At 38.2% G+C, this 18,464-nt stretch overlaps 1 protein-coding gene across 1 annotated transcript in view; it reads left to right on the top strand.

The window, feature by feature from the left end:
• Window positions 1-18,464, top strand: part of HS3ST5 (heparan sulfate-glucosamine 3-sulfotransferase 5) — a 219,024-nt gene that overhangs the window by 72,642 nt on the left and 127,918 nt on the right. The window contains exon 2 of the mRNA XM_081140815.1: window positions 14,311-14,500. The gene's annotated coding sequence lies outside the window, so the exon portion shown is untranslated. The remainder of the gene's footprint in view (window positions 1-14,310; window positions 14,501-18,464) is intronic.

Here is an 18,464-nt window from a genome sequence, read left to right as displayed (position 1 = left end):
TTATCATGGGAGCTCTTAACCTAGCTAAGTCTTCAGAGTTGTCTAAAACTGAGAAGGGCCCCGGCCTTTGTATGTCACATCGACCAATCACTGGACCCAGACTACCCCCGGGGAACATTCCTTGGGTGAGGCAGTTCCCTTCAGTCAAGGGCAGTGCCAGAAGAGGCGCAGGGCTGTGAGTTATTTGCAGCCAACACTCTTAGGGTGCTTCAGCCTGAAGGGGGGCATCCACTACACTACAATCCCTCCCCCTCCCCCTCACCACCAGCAAGGGGTAGAACAACAGGTATTTACTTGAGAAGTGCCAAGGATTTTTATTCTGTTTCATACCTTGTCTGTCACTCAAATTATTTCTTGAAACTTTGAGTGCATGAGTGAATAAAGTAAAAGACTTGTGTTGATACAATGAAAGTACAAGTAATAGATGGTTGATGAATAAGAAAAACATGTCAGAGGTTCCCCTGGGCCTAAAAGGTTAATTATTTATTACAAAGAATGTGCTAAAAGAAAATTACTTTTTAAAAAGCATAGACACAGGCAACGCATTTCTAGAAGTTGACTTATTTTGGTGTGTAATACATTTTTTAAACAGGGAGAAAGAAAGGGAATCACAAGGAAATTATTTCATGGATTAAATGAGCTGGTCTTGACAAGACTGAAAAGATGGGTAGCACTCTTGTTTCCAGCAGGGACCAACAAAAATATCCTCACACAGCGTATGCTGTATACAAGGAAAACATTAAAAAACAAATCCCGGTAGACACATGATGTAATCAACACCACCTCCAGTCTAAAGATTCTGCTTGATACACAGTTTTCACCACTAAAGAACAAGTAGAAACTAGTCTTATGTATCGGGGGCCACTGAGCAAACGCTCTCATCACCTGAGTGGCTGGTACCACCCATTCAAATGGACACCACTGCAAACTTAAGAGCACTCTCCCCGTGGTCCCCTGTGCTAAATTCGTAAAAGCCGAGGACTACTGTGCGCAACGAGGCTGATAACAGCAGAAGGTGGGCTAACCACAGAAAGGGACTTGCAAACATCAGAAGCAACAACCCAAAGTTGAGTGAATTACCAATTTCACGATGAAGGCAAAGGAAACAAAATTAAGAAAGATATATGAAAGTGCTCTCTTTTAGTTAGGAACACTTGTTAAAAAGAAAAGAAAATTTAAAAAGAAGAGTAGATTAAACAAACACCTGCTTATTCTCACTGATTTAATTCCCATTTCCACAGTGCATGAAACCAGTTCATGGTAGAAGAGAAAGGCTTACTTCTTAATTCAGAGTTGTTAGTGGCTTTTTTCATTTTTCTTTGGTTTGGGTTTTGTGTCTGTATGAGTAAAACAACAGTTTCTCTTTGAAGGTGCTCCTGTTACTCGAGTAGATCAGCACACAACCTACGATCTTTTCAGTGACTATGAATTGGGCAATAACGCCCAGCCCTACATTCAGGCGTGGTGTAAAGTCTAAAGAAACCAGCTGGGGTAAAACTTGTAACTGAGTGGGAAGATGGCTTTCCCAGGACCCTTAAGACAAGAGGAGGAAAGTGTATTCCTTTTCTCGTAATAGGAGCACCGCTGTATAAATGCTGTTCAAGCTCTCATGAAAGCCACTGTTAATGTCCCACCTTACGTGACTGCAGACTATTGTACTGTGTGCGAAAGCTGGCTGGCGTAGCAGAGCAGACTGGAGCGGGTCTGCCGTGAACAATGCTGTGGAAGCAGGCCTCTTGGTTATATGTCAGTGTTTGAACATGTGCACAGAGTGCTCGATGGATTACAAGTCACGGCTATGTCTATTCTCACCTGACATCCTCACAAAAAACACTGTGACTTAAGCGGAGATGAGATCCAACAAACTGCAGAACTTCTGTGGCTCAGGCCACACCCGCAAGTGCTCAGTAATTCCCCCTGGCAATTTAGTTCCCTTTACCAGGAACTGTGGAAATAATTCAGTGCTGGACAAGCACGCTTCCTACAAAGTTATATCAAGACATTTTATTAACAGAGACTGGAATGCAGCGCACATACCGAGCGTCACGTACACAGACCGCTGGACGCTGGTTATGGCCACTGAGGGTTCCCAGGCTGGGTCGCTGTGAAACTCTGCCTTCTGTTTGCCTCCATTCAAAGCCTGAAGGTGAAGGTGCTACATGACAGGGGCAGGCAAAAGTAGGTTTATAGTTGTTCATATGGATGACAAGACAATAATTAATAATAATACAAGAATAAACCCTGTGTTCCACGTGCCGACAACTATAAACCTACTCTTGCCCACCCCTGTATTTAAGCTGCAGCTTCTAGGGCCTTTTGAGAGTTGACAGAAATGTCTTTCCTGGGCCCTTTCCACAAAACTTCCACATTTATATCAGTACAAAGCACACAGTATTTTCCAGGTAGATCCGCCTCTAGCACACTTAACCTGGATTGCACATCACATATATGCGGTTTTCCTTTCCCATCCGTAGGTACTTAATGATTGTCCTGTTTGCGTGTGGCTCCCGCTGCTACGGGCAGAGCCTAGGATTCTGTGGGTCTGCTCTTCTTACTAGGTTTGCTTCTATTTTGCCTCGGAAACGAGGCCACTCTCCCTGATTGCTACCTGTCAGGGCAATCTATCAGGTGCTCTCGCTTCCCAGCAGCCCACTGCTCTCCGTGCTGTACCTTGAAACTGTGCTTCAGTGTCCTTGCAGGACCAAACCTGTTCTCGCAGCCTGTGGCTGTCCCCACACCAGCTCTCCAAACTGCATCTGCCCAGCTCTCCTATTATCTATTCTCCTCACCTGTGGAGCTCCGGAGTGGCGATCTGTGCCTGCCTGCAGGCTGGCTGCATACCAAGACGTTATTGTTGATGATGGTCCTGACTTGCCATTTAATGTGCATCATTATTCACAAGTACATGAGAAGAAGCAGGTGGATTTTTTAATCCACGGCTATTTCAAAGCTATGGGTTAGGTCACACCTTACTTCCTGTTCTTTCTAAACTCTCCTTTTACAAAGTCAGAAGCATGATGCTATCTTGGTGTTTTCTAATTTTTAGAAAAGCGTATTTATCTTCTTAATCTAATTTTATTCTTATATTCATTCCTTGCAACCTTGGGCAAGACGCTGCCGACATAGCATCAGCTATCAATTTTGTATTGTAATTTCAAACCATAGAGTCTCAGTGCCTTTTCTGTACAGCTTTCTACGGCTCTTTGAACACTGTCCAAAACCCACGTGCCACCTTGTGACTCACTGGTCCTATCGCTAGTGACAACTAGAATTCTGTCGGGCCATGGTCAGTTCCCATGCAGTGCCACCAGGTGTTTTCATATTTCACAACTGAAAATAATATGTGAGGTTATTTTGATCATGGTTATACCGCTGCTGTCTTCTCCTCAAAGTAACTTAGGAGAGTAATGGGACAGCATAGAAGGTGACCTTTCAAAGATTTAATTAAAAAGTCCCCATAAGTGGTTACTCCATTTGTTGAGTTTCTAGCATTGGACTGAGCTCCACCTTGATTCCAGCTTGTAAGAAGCACGGTTTCTTTGGCTTTCCACTAAAGTAACTAATTGCAAAGAAAACAAAGAGCTGTGTTTGTCAATTAGCAGCTGCTTAAGCAGTCAGCAGCTGCTACAGACTGGAGCACAGCTTGGGGGTGCAGGTCAACTTTTACAGGGACCATAGGCCAAACAGAATTTTCATGAAGAAAACACAGTGCTCCAACATTTCAGCTAACATTTATATCTAAACAATGTGCCAGACATTTTAATATTTATTGCCTTTTTAATCCTGAGAACAACCTCTGAATATATATTATTTTCTCCATGGTATAAATCAAATAAGTAAGTCTTGGGATGGTTTAGTAACTGTCTAATTATGCAGCTAGTAAGTGACATGGGGTGTGAATATCACTGTAGATCCTACGTGTTCTTCCACTCTATGACTCCATTCCATATTGAACATTTTGTGCAAGATCGTCACTGACAGAAGCTATGACCCACAGAAGCCAGTCTCAGAGAGGTTGTATTATTTTTTAAAAATTCATTTATTAACTCAGGTTCTCTACCTACATTTTTCAAATCATGTAAAGGGAACTTAAACAACAAAACCTGCAGGACTGTTTGTTAAGAACTTCTTTCCTTTTCTATTCATGGTTCCTTACAACCTCACTTTCTCTGAGCCCTCTTATTTAAAACAACACAGAAGGCTCCCCCATCTCGGACCTTGTACAGCTTTCCTGTCTTTTAAAAAGGACACTGTCCTCCTAATCTTACCCATAATTCCAGTTCTCTCTCATTCTCAACATTTTATTCAGCATCTAAAAAGCCCAAAGAACCCATAAAACAGTAGGAGGATCCTTCCAGGAGCATGTTGAGTGCAGAGTACGGGGTGACTTGAGTAGACAAAACCAGTACCATTTTCAGCAAGCAGTGGGATAAGACAAAGCTGGAAGTACTCATATATTAACAGCTTTTCACCACCAACAAAAAAACCCAGGAACATCCAATAGGAAGGACCTCTTTTGTAACAAATCCACCAGTTGCTTGGAAAAATAAGAATCATGCTGTGCTACTCAAATTCCATTTAACTTTCAGCATCCCTGCTGATGCTTGCCTTAAAACTCCTCACCATAATTAATGCTTTATACTTCCAGGATGAATTTGTCCAGCTCCTGATAGAATATCTTCTCTAGTTCGCATACTTGTCTTATGGCCAAATGTTTTTAACAAAGGTTAGAGAGGTGGGGGTTTTAAGTGTGGCTATGAGGACTCCAATGTGAATTGTCACATTAGAAAGTGAAAGCTCACTTCTGAAGATGATACTTCTATATCAGGTAGGAATTTCAGGAAAAGGCTGGATAACAAACAACCATAAAATCTCAGCAGCATACGATAATAATCGTAAATCCAGCTCCTGGGTCTGTGGGTCTTTGGGGTTGGCTGATCTAGGCTGCGGCGGGCTGGGCAGCTGTGATGATCTCAGGGTGTGCTCCTGTGGCTGGGGATCAGCTGGGGGTTAAGCTTGGCCGCACTGGGGCAGTTCGTTTCTGTCCTACACGTCCATCCCCCACCCTCTTCCCGTCCAGGTAAATTCCCATGACAAGGGCAGAAGCGGTGGAGAGCAAACTCAATGGCGCTATCATCGCTCAAGCCTTAGGTCACATTCTGCTCTCTGCTGTTTCATTGACCAAAACAAGTCACATGATGAAACCCAAAGAAACAAGTAGGGAAAGACGGCCCACCTCCTTATGAGGGCAAATTACAAAGGCACTTAAGGGTGGGCATGGAAGCTGGAAGAGGTAGAGCCACGGAGACACTGATAAAGTCTATTACTGTCTTTGTAGTATCATCTCATGAAAAATTAGAAATTGTTCATTCTGGTAGTGTCGCCTCCAGATGCAGGTACCTTTCATTCATGCATTCACTCATTTTTAACACAATCTAAAGAAAAAAGAAGAATTAATTTAAATAGTGTGCTCATTATATATCTTCCTAAGATATTCACATTTTAACTGCTTTTGGGGGAAGACTGTTGTGTTGACACAGTGGATCGCGGATCCTGTCACGACACTCCCTGTGCAGCAGCTCCTTTCCTGGTTCTAGGAGGCCTCTGTTGCACATCCCATGCAACCTCTCCAGCCCGGCTTAGTCGGCAGCATTTCAACATGCCTTTTCAAAATCTCTTACGGAGAGCTATCACTGAGCTCCGAGGTCTGGCAACAAAGATGTGGCTTTTGCAAAATCAATATAGTAAAGGAATATTACCTGCGATTGTATTACCAGGTGGAGAAAGGGTGTGTGTGTGGGGGAAACACTGACAGTGTTTATCTATTCTTGACCTGATTAAGGTTATAACTGCCTAAAAGAAAGTTTGGACTTTTACACACTAAACTGTCTAAATAAGGTTTATCAAAGAGGGTAATTTTTAGAAAATAATTATTATTTTCTTTGTAATCTAAAAAAAAAAATCTGATGTTTCTTTAAATATATAGGCATAGCTTAAAGAACTGAACGTGGTTTCTTTTAAATCACATGAATCACTCTGTGAGTCCTTTCTCTTTTTTAATACTGTTCTGGATATTGCATGCCTTTTCAGTGGTGATTCGGGGCTTTGATTGTGTGATCCATTGATATGAAACTACTTTGGACAAATGCCCTCGGGTTTCCTTGTTCCTCTGGTGACATGGCAGGTCCCAGTGGTGGCACTTGGAATAACACATTCAGGGAACCCAGAGCACCTCTGACTTTCATTGCTGGTGTAATCAATACTCTCCTCCAAGCAGCAGAGTTTATGTAGTTTGGGGTGATATCATACAGAAAACAGCATTCTCAGCTCTGAGATGCTGTTTTCACATATTACTGAAAACTAGAGTTATGCTCTGTGTTTTCATACTAGACACTTTAGGAAATGACTATAATTACATAGAGAAGAGAGTCCAGATTACATGGTGGGCTTTTTTACACTTTAAATTACAAAAGTATATTTGTGCTTCTACTCCAGTTTTTCACGAAGGATTTAAATCAGAACAGCAATATCAGTCTTGTGTTTAGTGACAAAGGATCATTTCAGTCATTCCAAATAATACTTTTCAGCACCAGTGGGCATCACCAGGTATCTTCTCTCCCCGCCCCCACATCTGACATTCTTGCTTTTAACAGTGAAATATTTTGGGTCATTTCCTTTCATTGAGATATTTTCAAATGGGGATTCAAAATAAATTGAAGGGAGTTAGTAAACTAGTGGCAAATTAAAAGGCAACTATAATAGGATGGACATCATGAGGTCAAAAACCTCCCCTCCCCAGGTCAGGCAGTGTGCAGGGCTTTCACCAAAGTGAAAGAACAGGAAGGTTGGCACCAGAAACACCATCATTAACTCAAGCACAGAAACACCATCATTAACTCAAGCACAGAAACACCATCATTAACTCAAGCACAGAGCATGGTCCTGTGAAAAAGAACAGGTTCCACTGAACAACTCATAAAATCATTTGGTAAAAAATTAAAAGTTGCTAGTGGAATGGAGAATAGTGTGTGTATGTGTGTGTGTGTGTGTGTGTGTGTGTGTGTGTGTGTGTAAAAGCTTAAGAATTGACTTAAAACAGTTTAAGATGAAGTCAATGAATAAGTTGCATGGTTGCAAATTATCTAAGAATCTCTATATGCCCATGGCCTAAAACAAAAAGGCACACCATAAATATTTATTGCATGAACAATGAATGAATGTCATCTAATTAAACACATTTTAGTGACTGTGGGTTTACCTTTTCCTGGATAGTAAGCCCCTTCAAACTAAAAAAGGATCTAGGAATTAGGCAGGCTTTCAGAAACAACCATTAGTACTCTCCCTACGGCCGTGTCTCAAAGATCAGAAGTCCCACCAACTGCAGAAACAGAGGCCAGAGCTAAATATAGACGGCAAAATAAGCCCACAGTTCTCATCTCCTAGTTTCAAACCCTAACTTCAACCTCTTACCTGTGGCCTGAACAGAGAAGTACCAAAGAGAGGAGATGGAGGTCTAATCTCAATATGCTTCTTACTTATGCTGTACATCCCTCCCTCCCAAAGAAACCCTATTCCAGTTTCAAGATTAGTGTCAGAGACACTCAGGACCTTCCTTTACCAAAGCAAAAGCCATTATCATTTTCCTAGGGAAGACCTTTCCCAACCATCAGAGAAACACAAGGTCTGCATTTAGGACGTGAGAGAATTTCACTCATTCAATAAATAATCATCAAATGTCTTTTTCACGGAAATAGACTAGTTTCCTTTGTAATTAGACCAGCCCTCAACATTTCTGTAGCAGTGAACTTTATTTCCACTGTCATGAATATAATTTTGCAGTTGCTAAAATATGTTGAAAATAGGGGAATTGTAAAAAAAAACAAAACTTAAAATTCTCAAATTCTATATGTAAATAAGCACCTAGTAACATTTTTATTAAATGTTGATGAGCAGATACAACATTGCCCTTTGAAAGCTTATATTCTGACAGTGCTTATATTCCACTTCTCTGCCTCTCTTCCCTCTTCCTATCCTCCCTGTGAATTAACAATTTACCTGATTTGCATGCAGGATGTCACTGTAATCATTTTAGTTGAAAATATGGACCTCACTAATGTAGAAAACTACCTTAAGACTAGAAATAAGAGTCCATATTAATAAACAAACATTGGTGTGTGTGTGTGAGAGAGAGAGAGAAAGAGAGAGAGAGAGAAAGAGAGAGGAAGAGACTGAGAGACAGAGACAAAGAGAGAAGGAGACACAGAGAGACAGAGAGAGACGGAGGAGGGAATAAAGGGGACTTTCCCTAGAAGTTCCAGAATCATAGACTCAGGCACAAAAGGTGCTTAGAGGGCATATAATCAGTGATTGTCAACTCAGGTTGCATATTACTATACCTGGGTAACTTCTGGGGCTCCGTTTTTCCACCCACACTAACCGAACCAGCATCTTTGACCGTGGGGCCTGGATATGGGCAGTTTTTTAAGCCCAGGTATACTCCAAAGTGCAGCCAAGGTTTAAAGACCCTTGATTTGTTCCAACCTCTCTTCATATGGATAGGCAAACTAAAAACCATTTGGGGGGAAATTACGTGTCTTAGGCCACTGAAAAGCCTGGATTAGAAGGCACTTTACCGAGCCCCGGTTCAGAGTGATTTCCGAGCAATTTCCATAACGGTCCAGTACAAATATATTTTGTTTCGTTTGGACTCCTTTGAACTTTTCCTTGGTAACATCAACAGAAGGAATCATGCTTCATAAATTTTTCTGTCATATAGACTTGAGAGAAGATAAACATGATGCTGTGCCATAGAATAAATTAACGCATGAGTTTCCTGTATTTCTCGGGATAGTTGACCTTGCCTTTCACAAAAAATAAGTTACTCTTTGATTGTTGTGAAGAGTGTCTGCAATATATTTGTAATTTGTCATTTTGTATGAGTCAAGAAGATATCTCAAATCATTTTGGCATAGCTAGACCCATTATTAAAGTCATCATATAAAGTATGTCTAACTCATTTCCTGAGAAAGCAGCGCTGATAACATAGGCCCACTGTTAACAGTGTGGAAGAAAGAGATGGTTAAACATTTTCCTCTTCTTTGACATCTATCTTTTCTGTATGTGTATGTCTGTTGAACCCATCAAAGTCTAAAATATTTCAATCCAGCATAAAATTGCAGTACCAATTGTTATATGGCATATATTTTATCTTGTGGAGAGATGGAAAAGCATATCTAAATGCATTGTGCCCGTGCTCAGAAGTAATGCAAATCTTCTGTCTCGCCAGTGCCAGAAATAAATGAAAACGATAGTAGATAAAGGCTAGAAACATTTTTCTCTTTCGCACTCACACAGAATTTTGTAGGTAGTGATCAGCATCATGCATTAAGCATCTGCTGCAAGCCAAGCATTCCACCTGGGCAGAGGAAGGCTGAAGGGGTAGTTCCCACTTCAACTCTTATTAATCAGAAGACAAGTAAATGCAGTTTAAAGTAGCTGGGAATAAATAATAAACATTTAACTAAGAAAAAACTCATAAGTACAAAGACATTCTATGAATTATAAATAGAACTATATTCATTTACACAATTTTCAACCTATGACAAGTCTCCAATAAGGACTTAGTTACCTAATTAGGTAGTTGAATTGGTGTCTATGTCTATTAGTGAGTGTTATCTTATGTAAATTGTGTATGATTTGTACTAATTATCACCACAGTGCAAAGAATAGAGAAATTAATGTTTTAATGATCAGTTTTTGTAAAGACCTGAAAACGCATGCCCATAGCCGAACCACAGATCAGAAGATCGGTGTGTTGGAAGGACCAGGCCAGATGGCCGTCCACAGTGAGCGCCATGGTGCCCCTTGGGGTTGACGCTGCTCAGGGCATGGATTGTCGCATCCTGTCTGAGTTTGCGTCTAGGAGGGGTCTCATTCTGGTCTGACTCACAGGGACTAAGCACCCCAACTACGCTGCCAGTTCATGAACGGGGACCACTCCACCCGCGTCTAAAATGTTGGCTCCTTTGTGACCTCTACCTGAGTGCTTCTTTCTGGCAGTCCCTGGGGCGCCGAACAGTGAGCATGGCTGGTGGTGAGGGACAGGGTGCTGCCAGACCAAAGGCAAGGCTGGGGGCTCTCCTGAATTCGTGACTCCTCCAGTTACCAGGAGGACATCAGAGCCTGGTCAACAGTGACAGCTTTTGGTTTCTTTCTTCTTCATTCTCAAAGCAAGTGGTGGTCAAACCATGTTCCACAGAACTCCAGGGCTCTGTGTGAGGATTATTTTGTGGGAAATGTGTCCTCTTAAAAATAAAAAACAAAATTTGAATTACTGCTCTCCCCTTGTTCCCCCACCCCCCACCCCTGTTATAATACAACTTTAGCTTCTCCAATCTCATTCCAGGCCTATCTCCTTTTAATGACTTCATTTCCAGGTTTTCTTAATGGAATACATATTGGAAGCCTCCAAACTCTTCAGCCACTCTTTATTTTATCTTTTTAATCTTTATTGCTGAAAATATTACAGATGTCCCCTTTTTACTCCCAATGATCCTCTCCACACTGCATCCACCCCACCCCCAGGCCTTCCCCAGACCAGTGTCTGTGTCCATGGGTTTTGCTTATAAACATATAAGTTCTTTGATTAATCTCTCCCCACCCACTCCTCCATCTTCACCTTCCCTCTGAGATCCCTCAGTCTGTTCCATGCTTCTATGTCCTGGATCTATTTTGTTCATCAGTTTATTACATTCCACATATAAGTGAGATCATGTGGTACTTGTCTTTCTCTGATGGGCTTATTTCACTTAGCATAATACTCTCCAGGTCCCTCCATGCTGTCCCAAACGATAAGAGATCCCTTTTCTCTACAGCTGCATAGTATCCCATGGTGTAAATGTGCCTCAGCTTTTTTATCCACTCATCTACTGATGGGCACTTGGGCTGTTTCCAGATCTTAGCTATTGTAAACTGTGCTGCTATGAACATAGGGGGGCATAAGTTCTTTCTGATTGGTGTTTCGGGTTTCTTAGGATATAATCCTAGAAGTGGGATCACTGGGTCAAATGGCAGGTCAATTTTTAATTTTTTGAGGATACTCCATATTGCGTTCAGTCATTCTTTTATTGAAAAAATCACGAAGGCTTATCATGTAGGGATAATCATGGATGTTTTATGTATAGCCTTTCCTTGTTTCATTCTCATCATATAATATTATTTCTCTTGTTTCTTTGTTTGAAAAATTATAAGGGAGAATTTTACTTTTTATTAATAGGTTCTATTGCAGGGTATTCTAAATCTTTGAGCTACAGGTAGATAAATAATACGTTTTACATTTTTATGCAATATTGAGAGGAAAGCCTACATAAAGTATACATAAATTGGAACTCTCACAGTCTTTTAACACTAATAACATCTTTATTCCATGGTGTTTTTTGTTTGTTTTTAATCTTCCCTGCTAGTATTCTAGAATGCCTATGACATCCATTAAAAATCAAATTTTAAATAAATACAAAAGTTCTGAACTATAATTACAGAACATGAATCAGTTTTCATCAAAAGGACAAACACAATCTTGTCAATAGACTCAAATATTAACAAATGAAATGAAAAAATTAGCAAGTAAAATATACACCTGAAAAACCATTTTCCCCCTTCTATAGAAAAGAAGAACCTGTCCATCATGCAGTTAAACTTATTTTTTTACTTGTATAAAGAGGAACGAAGTAAACAGTTCTACTTCAGCCTATCCTTTGGAGTTTAAGTAACAGGGGAAAAAAAGAAATAATGATTATCCCTGGTGGGATTTCTTATTTTGCTTGAAAAGCAGTTGAATATTAAATCACGAATCACTAGTTGCCTAAAATATCTTTTAAAACCCTAGTTATAAAATAGCCTACTCTCTGATTTTTAAGACAATTATTTAGAGTCATTCTTGAAAAGCATTTCTTGTAGTAGGGTTCCTTCTTTCCCATTTCTTTCCTTTCCTTTTCTTTACCTTTTTAAATTTTACAAACTTCCTAAAAAATTAAATACCCTGAGAAAACTAGGAGATATTTATAATGAAACAACAGGCCTATAGAAACCCAAATTCAATTACTTCTTGTATAAATATGCCTTAGGCAAACTTCAACTAGTTTTGAAGTAAAAGGTCAGGCCTGCTCAAGAATTTTGTTAGGCACAGGATTTGCATTGTCTGCTCTCACATTTCTTGGCCTCTCTTCCTTCTAGATTCTCTCAGTCATAATCCTCTCATTCTCCAACTTGGGAGACATCTGGCCACAGTAACAGTCAGAAGCTGCCGTGAAACGTACGCCTGCGTTTTCCTGTTTAGCGCAGTTACTCACAGCCCCGCTGTTGCATTGCTTTTAGGCACCCAGTGCATGCTATTATTTTAGGCTATTCTAAGAAATATTTCTTTTATTTTGGGTAATGTCAGTATATAGCATAGGCTAAAATTTCCTGCCTACCGTGGACTTTCTGAAGTTCTTTTTGCCCTTTTGAGGTAAACATCCAATAACTAGGAATTAGTTTGTACTTGGGGTAACTATTTTTCAAAATAATCAGTCTCAAAAAAACTTTAGCTGTTAATGACTTAAAATATTAAATTTTTGTTTATATGTTTTGAAGATAGATTTCTAAAGAGAAATATAAAATATTTGAAACTATGACAGTGAAATAGCAAACGTCATGTTTGTCCACATAACTCAAGGCTTATCTGAAGACTCTCCATGTCATGCAGAACAGCTCCTTTATAATTAAGTGCAAATTCTGTAGAATTGTGATCATAAATAAGGTTCCTATCTTTAACTCCCACTTTTTGACAGAATAATAATATATTCCTCTTATTTATTTAATCTTATGGGCAAGTGATAACTTACTATATTGTGAAAGAGAATGAACTTCCTCCTTTAAAAAGAAATCAAAGTAGAAATGTCAATATCAATACAATTGCGTACTTTCTGAACCCCTATTACATATATAGCATCCTGCTACAGGGTACAAAGAAATATGACATTTCTTTGCCTTCAAGGTACTTATAAGTAATTCAGAAAATAAAATATACAGGAAAAATAAAAATACAAAATGGTTTGTGTTCAAGAGTTATTGCAAGGGAATTACTTATTCAACAAATATGAGTGCCTACTATGTACTAAGCACTCTGATGAATTCTGGGTGTTTAAAAATGAGGGTATTTAAAAAGAGAAATGGTCACTTTAATCTAGGGAGATGAGGCTGGAAAGTTAGGTAGGGAGGAGGGCTGGATCATGAAAAAAAAAGTAGACAATAGATAAACAAGGAGCATTAGAAATGAATGCAATGGCAGGTACACGATAAAAATATAAATAAATTGCAAAGATTTTTTTTGGTTTCAAGTAACAGAGATACCAACCCAAACAGGACTACTCATGTGACTCCATTCTGGCCCATACACTATAAGAAGTAAGGAACCTTGGAGAGTGAACATTTGATTTCCTTTTCCTGATTAGTGAGACATATCAAAAAATAAGAAAGTTAAGATGTTTGGGGGGCAGCCAAGCAGCAGGGTCCTCCCTAAAAACCTCTTGTTCCACAGTGTACTGTGTGCTTGCATGTCTATAACATTTGCTGTTCTGTGCCTGACTTTGTATTTATCTGTATATGTTGCTTCCTCTACCATTCAGGAGAATATTTGTGTGATTGATTACCAATTTTAAAAACAGATGTTTTATTCTGTTTTCCATTAGCCACTGATAACGTCTATTTAACTTCTTCAGCAAAGGTGCTAGAATTTTGGTTCTTTGAGTAGGCAACACATATTGACTAGAAAGGATAGTATTTTCATTTATGTCTAATTACCTTGGCAAGCATTACCCATGTGAAAGAAAATATAGCAAAAGCAGCAGGTGATTCCGTGGGGATTTAGCAAAAGTATCTTGTTTTATCTTTTACGGGGTATGATGGAGTCTCCTGTAAGGATATATCTCCAAGAGACCTCATCCACCTTGATTCAGAAAGCAAATCAGCACCAAAATGTGGCACCTGCATAGCAAAAATAAAGTTAGTAATTATACCCCTTGATGCAATGTTTGGAAAAAATAGTCAATTAAAGCAATATGAATTCAACCCGAATCCTCTGCAGGCGCAGCATCATGCAACTCTGACTCCACAATGACATGAAATTTTAAATGACAACTGCTAAGTCAGGAAGCAGCAAACCCAGGCCAAGTTTAAATTTAGTAACACTACTCGTTTACTGAAAATAACCTTCTCTATAACAGATACTCAGAATTTCAGGTAACCGACTACTTGTTTTTCTATTCTCTTCAGAGATAATCAGTTACCCAGAGGCCTGGAATTGTCTTCTCTTCTTAATGGCGTTTCTGGTGGCCACCTAAGGAGTCCCCTTGTCCAGCCTTGAAACACTTGGAAATTAAACAGAGAATACACTTCATATATTCTTCTTGAAAATTTCCATCGTATATGTTCAGAATTTCTGAATAAGCATAAAGACTTGAAGGTAAGTGAAGTTTGGAAGTAACTCACATTCTTGTGTAACTCTGAATAACATCAAAAGGGAATAATATATTGTAATAAAATATACAAAAGTAAAAGCAGTTATCGACTATGAGAAAATAGCTGGCTATGTACAGTTCCACAATAAAAGAGGGAAATAAAAGACAAAGTTTAAAAGTTGTCATGTAAATGTATATATAAGCAAAGCACACTGGTGATCTTGATATCTGATCATTGGTTTTACAAAAAATAGTGTGACATACTATTTTTGTCCTCAAATGTAAATGTGCGTAAGAGTCACATGGAGGTAGGGAGAGGCCCTTAAAATGCTGGTTCCTGAGTGTGCTTCACAGAGAGATTCACCAGGTCTGGAATGTGGCCAGCAATCTGCATTTTAGTCACTCACCCCCAGGTGATCTGATAAAAGTGTGTCTTGAGCTTTTGAGAAGCAATGAATTACATTAAATGGGGTTTTATGTTGTTTCCTTCAGTAAATTAGAAAGGGGTGATTTTAGCACAGAGGCACTAAATTCGTGCTTTCTTTTTGACCCCCTCAAATTGAATTCTTAATTTTCTTTAATATTCCTTTTAAAGGTTCAATATGATGAGCTCATTCCCAGGTGTCCTTATTTCTCTCTCAGAGTGACAGTCCTGTCACTGCTCTCTTTAGCTGTTTCTGTTCTATGTAATGTAATTTATGCAGATGTTTATGGTTATTGATCTAATTCCAATAAATAACAAAACAATGAAAATAATGAGTTCTTACTAGGGTTGACTAAGCATTTCTACATTTTTGAGGGGGTTTTTTCTCTTCATTTTGAAAACTTGGCTTTAGGTTTCAAAAGAACACATTTAATTAATACATAGTTAGCTACTCTTTCCTTTGCAGATAAAAACGTATAAATCGTGATATATTTATAACAGGTTACAAGAACATTGAGTATCACTTTTTTGTATTTCTGTTTTCTGTATTTCATTTAACAACTTCATTTTATTATTTGCAATTTTAAGCTTATAAAATGTTTGCTTTTTTAACTCCAGTGAAAGAAGTGATTAGTAGTGACATATTAGGATCTTAAATTGTGATAATTCCTTATAAGTACAGTATGATATTATTTTTACAGTAAAAAGTGAAGTTTTTAATTAAACTCCTTTGAATGAATTTCTGACTTATAGACATTTTCTTCTCTCCCTGTCAGTCTCTGTGTGCACTTATTCATATTGTATAGAATTTTTTGTCCATAAAATATCAAAGGTAAAAATAAACCCTTAATCAGAAAGAAGCATATTCTTATAGTGCCAATTAACTACACGTATGAGCTATTAGTACTACACAAAGTAATGAATGTAGTCATATGCATAAAATAAGACAGCACTTTTTCAAGTAATCAAAATTAGAGATTCACATAATTGGATTAACTATAATAATAAATTTTCGCGTGCATTTGTTGTCAGAATTGTTCTTGATAGTAAGATTGCCATACATGATGATAAACCCTAAAATATGCAGTACCCAAGATCATAAAATCCTCAAGTATGTAGCACACAAGTTTATGAGTCCATAAAGTCTTCAAATTAGATTTAAATTAGTACAAATCTCTATTATTTCAATTTCAGAAAAACGTAACATAGAAACTACTGTTCTCTTTCTTTTTTGCTTTTCCTTTTTTTAGTCATCAGTAGACCATCTTCCATGTCACTAATTAAGAAATGAAAAAACAGAAAACTTAAGTGTATTTCAGGCTAGGTCAGCTTTATCTGGAAATCTGATATTGAGGGGGAAATAGAGCTAAAAGTAAGATACAGCTTTAGAACAGTAGACACATCTGGGACCATTCAGTAGGGAGAAGGGAGATTTAAATATGTAAGAACCTCTGGGGAGTATTAGTGTTATTATGAAAAGTACAATAATGATATTTGTGAGATATCCTAAAAGATTAAAATATGTTTATTATTCTCAATTTAAGAAGTTGGGAAGTCATTAAAATGTATGTAGTAAAAGTATAATTACTGACATGGGGAAATGCTCATAATATACCGTAAGTGAAAACAAGTTAGAAAACCATATTATGATGTGGCCCCATGTTTATTTAAAAAGCAACAGAAGCATAGGAAGAAAAACTGAAATAACATACACCAAAATATTATTAATGATTATGCTCAATTGATGAAATTATGGTTGATTATAATTACTGTGCAGGGTTTGTAAAACTTTTTGTAAAATATGTATTATTAATGTAATTTTAACATATTTGTAAGGGCTTGGAAAATATTTAGTTATCTGGTTTAATTCACTTTTATAGAACTATTAGGTAGTTCTGCTAACAGTTATTTAAAATAGCCTTCAAGCAAGGCCTTTTCATCTTATAGTATTAAACTGATTTGGATATGAGATGGTACTTCCTATTAGAAGAAAATGATTTTTAGATGTAATTCTTCTTTGTGGAATATTGCAACAGAATAAATTTCTCAAGTTTTGCTCTTTATTAAGCACTAATAATTTCAAATTATGATGACTAATTCCCTAGAAATAGGCTTCATGTCTTGCATCAGATAATACCAATGTGCTTTCAAGACTTTTCTAACTATAACAGTTTGCTCCATTTGGAGGCTAATTTTGTATGTTTGGTTACATTAGTGTTAATATGTCTTTGTTCTTTAAATCTCCAGTGCACATACGGTTAGTCTCACCATTATTACTACCAGCTGCGGCTGGCCTATGATTTTGTTCATTCTGTCTGAATCCAAAGTAATTAGCTCTTTAGTTTAATGACAATATTTGTTAATGGGTTTTTAGGGCCAAATTCTGCTGTTAGAGAGTGGGTGGTGTATTTGAAGATAGAATCTGGCCCTTATGTTTTAAGTATAAGCTGTGTAATTTGATTTCAAAATGGTTTAGGGAGTTTGGGGTAGGAAAACTAACTGTGTTTATCGAAGTTTCCCAGTTTCAAGAAATAGAAAATGAAAGTGACAATTTATGTAAATGAACAACAAATCCACTGAAAGTTCTCTGATACAGCTATCCTGCATGTGTCACTCCCTATAGTTGCAATAAGAAATGAAATGATAATTATCAAGCGGACATTTGGTGAATTCTCTATGTGACAGGGCATACATCGAATTCTTTCAGAGCAATGAAACATTTTTCATCATTGCATTTTTTCCAGCTTTAGTGATATATAATGGACATATAACTTTGTGTGCGTCTAATGTATACAATGTGATGATTTGATATATATATATATTACAAAATGATTACCTCGATAAGGTTAGTTAATACATTCATCACCTCACATAATTAAGAGAGTAGACCTTAAATGTTCTCACCACACATGCACACACACACACACCAATGGTCATTATATTTTTGCAGGATTCAGTGAAGTTAAAAGGATTCTTGCCTGGGGATCATTGGGGTTCAAGGTCAGACTCAGCTTTGTGTTTGTCAGTGGCATGACCTCGGCGAGATCCCTGCACCTCTCCCTGGGCCTCAGTATCGTCATCCTAAAGTGAGTCCTTTGCACCAGATGATCACAGTGGGCCCTTCCAGCTCTGATATAACTCTACCTGCCTTAAAAGAGTCTATGAGGAAGACAAAAGGAGGGCAAGGAACATGTAGTGACATGAGCTCACTGAAAAAACAAATCATTAAGTCTACTAAAAGTACTTTGCAGGTATTTTGACCTTAAGAGCTTTCCTTCAATGATTTGTTTCTTTTATCCTGGAGAAAAATATTTAGAGATTTATATAGAAGAGACTACAGGATCCTCCATTAGGAGACCAATTTTGGCAACACTTAAAAAAAAAAAAAAAAAGCCGCCTAGTAAAAGTTGAGATATTCAATGATGAATCAGGAGATTATGATTCATCATCATTACTGGAAAGAAAGTGGGTACCAAGGGTTTTATGACCAGCCAAACTTCCTTTCAAGGTATAAAAGCTCGAGGCAAATATTCTGAACATAGAGG

This window comes from Miniopterus schreibersii, assembly GCF_964146895.1.
Source record: "Miniopterus schreibersii genome assembly, chromosome: 6".
Classification (NCBI taxonomy): Eukaryota; Metazoa; Chordata; class Mammalia; order Chiroptera; family Miniopteridae; genus Miniopterus; species Miniopterus schreibersii.
The sequence above is the reverse complement of the archived record's forward strand: the minus strand, read 5'-3'. Positions and strand labels throughout refer to the sequence as shown.